Source organism: Schistocerca cancellata, chromosome 2 (genome assembly GCF_023864275.1).
Source record: "Schistocerca cancellata isolate TAMUIC-IGC-003103 chromosome 2, iqSchCanc2.1, whole genome shotgun sequence".
NCBI classification, from domain to species: domain Eukaryota; kingdom Metazoa; phylum Arthropoda; class Insecta; order Orthoptera; family Acrididae; genus Schistocerca; species Schistocerca cancellata.
The window spans coordinates 378,160,317-378,169,608 of NC_064627.1; positions in this window are offsets into that span (position 1 = coordinate 378,160,317).

The window sequence follows — 9,292 nt, forward strand, 5'->3', positions numbered from 1 at the left end:
CAGACATTTAAATGAGCAGTAGGAGTGGTCCGGATTTCCGTCCAAGATGTATTCTATTCACGTCTATCAAGGGTTAGCGTCTTTGTCCGAATAACAGCAGATGAATTCGTTTTCCACACCCTGCGTTGTTTTCTGTTTGCGGGAAGAGTGCAGACGTAACAGGGACGCCTGCCTTAGAGGGGAGTAGTTACCGGAAGATGTGGCAGGACCGACGGCACGGAAGCAAATGGGACTACTGAAGCAAAAGCCAATAATTTCGTTACATTACAGCATTCCATAAATTGAAATGTCTCCAGTTAGTTACGTCTGGCACATTTGGAAGTTGAACACCTCCCTCTCTGTCTACAGTTTGTGTTACTTAAGTTCATATTTGCTTCATTCTTGCGCCTACTAGTTTCTAAAACGAGAGATTTATTACTCCAAATAAACAATGCAGTCAATAAGTCAACTATGATCGTACAGTCGATGCGTTTCAAAGTCTTTGTTCAATCATTAGGTGTCAGTTTATGTATACTCTTACAGTTAAATATCACTGCTCACGGAGAATTCAACGAAGTCGCAACTTCTTCATTGCTGTGCGCTTTCACTGGGTATTTCGAACATTACTCATGTTTTATAACCTGTACTACAGGGAAGTAACGGACACTAAGTAGAAAACAAGAGCTTAGCTTTTGCGCGAATTTTTTTGAAAGAATTCTCAACTATAGAAATAATGGCAGATATACCAATTCTCACACAGGCCATATGCACCCACTTCTTCCTCCACTTAATTTCGTCTAAGATCGTTCATAAAGTTATTATAACATGCATATGACTAAACACGTGACAGAATACAGATTACTGGTAGTTAATAGTCTGGACTGTAACTGTTTCGCTGAGGTATTTCCGAATGTAATGGCTAAAATCGGGTAAACCGTGATGAAATCTTAATTTAATCCTTTAAAATGCAGGTTTATCTCCGAAATGAGCTTGCTTCCCTACAATCCACTTTTGTTATTTCTCAATATATTTGTATTACCCATCTGAATATGATTTTTCTGTCTTTATGGAAGCATGCACGCACGCACGTTCGACCATGTGTGCCCAAAATAAACTGTCCTTTTCAAGATTTCGCCAGAAAAACTGTGATTGGCTGCTGCATAAAAGAAATCCACTAGACGTTACTGTCATCTTGCCGACTATCAACCGTAGTCTGACTCATATGTGAATCTTTGGACATTTCGTAGTGTCTAACAACTACTGCTCTCGAGCAACCCTAATTTCCAGTGCCCATTAAATGTCGTTTCTAATGATTTTAACTTGTAATGGTGTTCACAGTCATCCACTGGCTTCACATAGTTGGCAATGCTTATCTTGGTAGCACGGTGTTTGTTATCAGATAGCAGATTTAATACAGGGTGAATGAGAGCCGTGGAAACTATCAGTGGCGATGTCACACGCTTTTTGTCCTCTGGAAGAATTGTTTATGAGCAGTAATCTTTATTTTTGAAGAAAGTTACGCAAATACTTAATCAGATTCAGGAAGCTGTAGTTACGCCCCACCCCACCCCCCACGCCCCCTGGCAAAAAAAGGAAAACTCAGAAAACAGTTCTCAAAAATTTTGTACGCTTTTTTTAAGGCAAAACTACCAAGAAAATCGTTAGAGACGGCAACTCAAGGGTAAAATAAAGCACGCTGTCGACACAAAATCAAAAGAAGAAAATACAACACAGATATTTAAGAAAAGCAATCACCATAGCGAGACCTTTATTTCAACATAACGAAATGCTTCAGGTGAGAACGTTGGATATTTTATTTATTTTATTTTACTTCCGCAGGATCAGCAGATATCTGTGATCACGGAGCTATTCAGCAGATGAGGTTACATCAGAAAAGGTAATAATAGATAAGATAAAATTCACACGAATCCTATGCAGTCGAAAAATTGACGAGTACATACTGGCATAGTCAAATTAAATTTTTCCAGGAATTTCTAGACGAACTATAAGAAGATAGTGACAAACACATTGTTCAGTTTCGAGTAGAAAGTATGTGGATTAATTTTTTTAGTTCTTGTGATAATTTTCTGAAAATGGGTGCAGCAGAACACTGCATGCTTTTTGCACGGGAGTCAAGGACGTGCGGTCCAAATTTATATTGGATTGTTGCCTAGTATTACCTGTATGAAAGCTGCTAATTCTTGGGAATAAGTTCGTAATGGTGACAACAAATGACATTAAAAATATACGGGGTGTGCTACCTAACTCGACCCGCCAGGTTAGCCGAGCGCGCTAATGCGCTGCTTCCTTGACTCGGGTAGGCGCGGTGACCCCAGATCGTATCCGCCCAGTGGATTAACGACGAGAGCCGATGTGCCGGCCAGCCTGGACGCCTGGATGTGGTTTATAGGCGGTTTTCCACATCTTGCTAGGTGAATACGTGGCTGGTACACATGTCCCTCCTCAGTCACACGATTCGCAGACATTTGAAACCCGTACGCAGTATTTCATGACCTACGCTAGACGCAGACAGCTAGGGTTCACTGATTCCATTCCGGGGGGTACGGGGTGGCGGCAGGAAGGGCATCCGGCCACCCCTTCCAATTAACCATGCCGAATCCGAGTGTAGCCATGCCGACCCTGCGCAAACTGCGGGACAAAGGCTTTAGCGAAAGAAGAAGAGGGGTGTGCTACCTAACTCTGTCACCTCATATACTTCTGAAACAAGTGAAATGTGAAAAATGCAATTGTCCAGGGATGCACCTACGTTAAGGCCGCTCACAATGGGCAAGTATGCACAATCCATAAATGTAAACAAACATCACTTTCAAGACAGAGTTACTTTTTGTAAATATCACATGTATGTTTTTTCTAAGCAAATGAAACCCAGAGGTACAATTACTGATGGTAGACTTGTTTCCACTGTTCTACAACTCGTACCTTCTGAAATAACGCAGAATTTAAAGGGTGGTAACGGCGCCACACTTTCTGCCGTAATGAGCCAGGGCTGCCTGGAGCAAGCTCCAGGGCAGTTCAGGCAACCCGCATTAGAACATTAGAGGATTGTGGTAGCGTTTCCATTATTTAAAGTCTTAAGTATTCCAGAAGGTATAAGGTTTAGAGCACTGAAACCGAGTCTGCCATCACTAAGTGTACCTCTAGTTTTCATTTCTGTAGAAAACTCATACATGCGTCATTTAAAAAGAACGTAACATTTTGTTGGAAGTGATGTTTGTTTGTAGGGATTGTGCATTCCTGCCCCTTCTTGATCCCCTAGTACAAGTTCATCTCTGGCCAATTGCCTGGCCAATTGCATTTTTCACACTTTCTCTCATTTCGGAAATATATGACGTGTCAAAGCTAGGTGCAACAGCCGGTAAACACTCCTGAGCAGGGTTCGACAAGAGGTTCGTAAAATTACTTAGCATGACCCGGAAGAAATCAGATTATCAAGTCGTTCACCTGTGGTAGTCTGTTGTATGGCTAGGATAGCAGGGCATATTTTCCAACACACGAGAAGTTGGTCTATAGTTCTGAAGAAAATAAGAGGTACCAAGTGGACAGGTAAGACACTCGTGTAAGAGTTTTGTGGTATGTAATGCAGAAGGTTACCTGTGCCCACTATCCGGGAAAAGAAAGAAACGATTTTTGACACTTATTTAGATAAAGCTGGGCTTTAATGTAAGTTACAAGGGAAGATGGGTATTAAAAGGCAGAAGGATGTTGTCGTGTGGGGGGTGCGGGCACGATGTAAGACTACGTCATATCTCTATCAGAAGGTTACACAAAATAAATGGGAAGAGAGGCATAAAACAGAGAAGCATGTTTGCAGCGCCCAATTATCGTTCTCAAAATAGCACATAAATACTCTCTTAATAAGTGTTGTCGATTTGTTTGTTGTCACAATCATTTATGGCAAAACCCTGCATTCCTGAATAACGGCGTGTACTGCAACCTCGTAAATGCTAGATATTTTAAAACGTAATCGACACATCGGCTATAAAATAGCTACAAACATCATAATACAGTTCCCTTTAATAAAGTAGTTATAGTTCACATCTGGATGGTGGCAGTAGTAATGTGAGATCCACTTCCAGTTAACTCCACTGTTTATCGCATTGGGATCTGAAGTCCTAACACAAACTGTGCCTTCTATTTACGTACTGTTAGGAGTACGCTGTATCCATGTGTGATTAGTCTCAACTGTAATTATGTTTGTTTAGAGCACAATATGTGTGTACACGCCAATGTATCCGACAGATATTAATTTCCTGTGCCCGTGGAAACGTACAACGCGACGCATAGCAGCGAGCTTTATTCCTTGCAGCTGTTCTTAAGCTCCTTGCTCCCGGCGTACGCTTTGGATGAGCCACACAAACAGTATGTGGGAGAATGAAACGTGTGCAATTAAGGTAATGGATTTAAAGCAATTAACTTAATACCTTAAAAGTCTCCTTGTTATAACTGTGCTCGGCAGAATGTTGTCTGTTGCCACACGCTGTGGTCGACGTCGCTTGCTGAACCTTGACCTTCTGCTGCTCCACCTAGGATCACTAATCCACGTACGGTGTCGTCTCATGACGTGGGAATGAGAAGGAAAAGCGAGTTAGCTACGTTTACAGGGACCTCAATACCTGCATCTAAATCCATATTTATAACGAGGTAACAAATATCATGGGATAGCGATATGCATGTATATAAGAAGATGGCGGTAGTAACGTATTCACAAGGTATCAAAGGGCAGTGCATTCGCGTTAAAAGCTGTTAAAAGCTGTCCGACGAGATTATGGCCGCACGATGGAAATTAACATATTTTGACCGGGGAATGGTTGCTGGAGCTAGACACATGGAACATTCCATTTCGGAAATCGTTAGGGAATTCGATATTCCGAAATCCAAAGTGTCAAGACTGCGCCGAGAATACCAGATTTCAGACAATATCTCTCATCGCAGATAACGCAGAGCCCGATGGACTGCAGTTAACGACCGAGAGCAACGGCGTTCGGGTATAATTGCCAGTGTTAACAGGCAATCAACACTCCTTGAAATAAGGGAAGAAATTAATGTGGGACGCACAACCAAAGCGTCCGTTATAACCGCACATATCAACCTAACGTATCCGTTAGGACAGTACTGCGAAATTTGGCGCTGATGGGCTACGGCAGCCAACAACATAACATCACCTGCAGCGCCTCTCCTGGGTTCGTGACCATTTCGGTTGAATCGTAGACGACTGGAAAACATTGGCCTGGTCAGGTGAGTACCGATTTTAGTTTGTAAGAGCTGATGGTAGGACTTGTGCGTGACGCAGACCCCACGTGGTCATGGACCCGAGTTGTCAACAAGGCACTGTGCAACTGACGGTGACTCCATAATTGTGCAAGCTATATTTACACTGAACGGAGTGGGTCCTCTGGTCCAACTGAACAGATCATTGACAGGAAATCGTTATGTTCGGCTTTTAGGAGACCATTTGCAGCCATTCGTGGACTTCATGTTCCCAAACAACGATGGAATTTTTATGTAATAATAATGCGCCATGTCACCGGTCCAAAATTGCTCACAATTGGTTTGAAGGACATTCTGAACTATTTGAGCGAATGATTTGGTCACGCACATCGCCCAAAATTTATGCAACATAATCGAGAGTCCTGTTTGTGCACAAAATACTTTGCGGCAACACTTTCGAAATTAAGCACAGTAGAGAGGCAGCATGGTTAAATATTTCTGCGCGGAATTTCCAACCACCTTTTGAGTCCATGCAACATCGAGTTGCTGCAGTACACAGGGCAGGTACAACAGGACATTAGGAGGCATCTAATTATTTCGTCACCTGAGTGTATACTCCGCAAGCCACCTTATAATGTTAGTACTTTGAACACTGCAGCCCAGTCAGCAATCGTGATAATCTAATATATAAGAAACTATCATCCTCGGTTGCGGCAATGAAACCAACCTTTACCTAGGTTTCAGCCCAAGTAATTGAGCCTTCTTCAGAAGATATAGCTGATTCTATAATATGTCTACGAGGGCATGGTCTAGAATTAAAACAGCCTGAATAGGCGTAGTCACATTTTAAAAATGCGATACGTAAGTACTAAGTCACCACCAAGACTTAAGCTCCGGCGAGCGCCTCGTCTCCATGGACGCCGTGCGGTGGGCCTCTGGAGCTCACGTGAAACTAAGTAGACCTCGATGACGGGCTGCATGTCAACATGCCTGGGAACACAGCGCATGTCTAACTGAGACCATGACTGTCAAACATCAAAGATTTGGCCGGCCGGTGTGGCCGAGCGGTTCTAGGCGCTTCAGTTTGGAACCGCGCCACCGCAACGGTCGCAGGTTAGAATCCTTCCTCGGACATGGATGTGTGTGATGTCCTTAGGTTAAAGTAGTTCTAAGTTCTAGGGGACTGATGACCTCAGATGTTAAGTCCCATAGTGCTCAGAACCATTTGAACCATTTGAAAAAAATGGTTGACAGTCATGGTATCATTTAGACATGCGCAATGTTCCCCGCCATGTTGATATGCAGTGCGTTATCTAGTCCTACTTAGTTTCACGTGAGCTCCCGAGGCCCACCGCACGGCGTCCATGGAGACGAGGCGCTCGCAGTGGTGACTTAGTATCGATGTACCGCATTTTTAAAATGTGACTACGCCTATTCAGGCTATTTTAGTTTCATTTCTAGACAATACCCTCGTAGACATATTATAGAATCAGGTACATCTTCTGAAGAATTCTCAATTACTTGGGCTGAAAACTAGGTAATGGTTGGTTTCATTGCCGCAATCGAGGCTGATATTTTCTTATAAATCACCTTATAACGTATGGCTGAAGGTAGTAGTATTCCCTCCTTACTGTTCCACTCATAGTGGCGCGAAGAAAAAATGATAGTGGGTAAAGCTGCTTCATGTAATTTCTCTTTCTCGTCGTTATTATTTCGCGAGACACGTGGGAGGATCCCGGGTTCGATTCCCGGCGGGGTCAGGGATTTTCTCTGCCTCGTGATGGCTGGGTGTTGTGTGCTGTCCTTAGGTTAGTTAGGTTTAAGTAGTTCTAAGTTCTAGGGGACTGATGACCATAGCTGTTAAGTCCCATAGTGCTCAGAGCCATTTGAACCATTTGAATGTGGGAGGAAGCAATATTCTGCCTGGTTGAGGTTTTAAGATAAGCTCTCGAAATTTGAACAGTAAACCTCCCCGTGATGCACAACACCTCTCTTATAGCGTCTGTTACTGGAGACACCCATCTTTCTTTCGTTTTTTTTTTTTTTTCAATCCTGTTTGTTAAGGGTCGCATAATGATGAACAGTACCTGAGAATCGGTTACATGGATGCATTTCCTCAAGACTCTCACAACGAATCTCATTGTGGCAACTGCTTTTCCTACCATTTCTTTCATGTAGTCACACCGCTTTAGATCGCTCCGGATGGTTACCCTAGTTATGTTACAGCAGCAGTCGCCCACGGTGTAATCGAACAGTAATAGATATATGCACTTATTTATGCGCAATATGCTACATTTATTTACGATCAGGCTCACCGACAAGTCCTTGCACCAACTGTCGACATTCAGTAGGTCTTCCTGCATTTCGGCACAGTCTTCTGCCGTTGCAATCTTTGTATAAACAGCAGCATCGTCCGCATATAGCCTAACGGGGCTCCAACGTTACCCACTATATCACAGTTGGGCAGAACCTGTGCTGTGAAGAAGTACGATGCAATGTCTTCCGACATCCAGAACATAGGTACATAGGTACTGTAATTTCATATCGTTCGAATCCTTTTTTTTTTCTTTTTTGAGTAAGATATGAATCAATACTAGATAATCCCAGCAGATGCGAAGTGAGCTGTTCAATTTCAGTACAGCTACACTGAAGAGCCTAAGAAATTGGTACACCTTCCTAGGGCTCCCGTGAACACTCTGAAGTATCGCAACGCGATGTAGCACGGACTCGACTAATGTCTGCGCTAGTGCTGGAGGGAACTGACACCAAGAACCCTGCAGGGCTGTCCATAAATCCGTAGGAGTACGAGAGAGTGGAGTTCTCTTCTGAATACCACGTTGCAGGGCATCCCAGATATGCTCCAAAATGTTCATGTACTGGGAGTTTGGTGACCAGCAGAAGTGTTTGCACTCAAAAGTGTATTCCTGGAGCCATTCTGTAGCAATTCTGGACGGGTGTGGTGTCGCATTGTCCTGCTGGAGTTGTTCAAGTAAGTCGGAAGGCGCAATGGACATGAATGGATGCAGGTGAACAGACAGGATGCATACGTACGTGTCACCTGTCAGAGTTGTATCTAGGTGTACGAGGGGTCCCATATTACTCCAACTTCACACGCCTCACACCATTACGGAGCCTCCACCAGCTCCTGACAAACTGGGTACATGGATTCATGAGGTTGTCTCCATACCCGTACACGTCCATCCGCTCGATACAATTTGAAACGAGACTCGTCCGACAAGGCAACAACTCTCCAGTCATTGTCGGTGTTGACAGTCCCAGGAGAGGTGTAAATCTATCTCTCGTGCAGTCATCAAAGGTACGGTTCCGAAAGTCCATATCGATGATGTTTCGTTAAATGGTTCGCATACTGACACTTGTTGCTGGCACAGTAATGAAATCTACTGCAGTTTTCAAAAGAGCTGCACTTCTGTCACGTTGAACGATTCTTTTCAGTTGCCTTTGGTCCCTTTCTTGCAGGATCTTTTTCTGGCCGCAGCGATGTCATAGATTTGATGTTTTACCGGATTCCTGATATTCATGATCGCAGGAGAAATTCTCCACTTCATCGCTACCTCGAAGATGCTGTGTCCCATCGCTCGTGCGCCGACTATAACATCACTTTCAAACTCACTTAAATATTGATAATCTGCCACTGTAGCAGCAGTAACCGATCTAACAGCGGCACCAGACCCTTGTTGTCTTATACAGGGTGTTACAAAAAGGTACGGCCAAACTTTCAGGAAACATTCCTTACACACATAAAGAAAAGATGTTACAGGGTGTTTCAAAACTGACCGGTATTTTTGAAACGGCAATAAAAACTAAACGAGCAGCGATAGAAATGCACCGTTTGTTGCAATATGCTTGGGACAACAGTACATTTTCAGGCGGACAAACTTTCGAAATTACAGTAGTTACAATTTTCAACAACAGATGGCGCTGCAAGTGATGTGAAAGATATAGAAGACAACGCAGTCTGTGGGTGCGCCATTCTGTACGTCGTCTTTATGCTGTAAGCGTGTGCTGTTCACAACGTGCAAGTGTACTGTGGACAACATGGTTTATTCCTTAGAACAGAGGATTT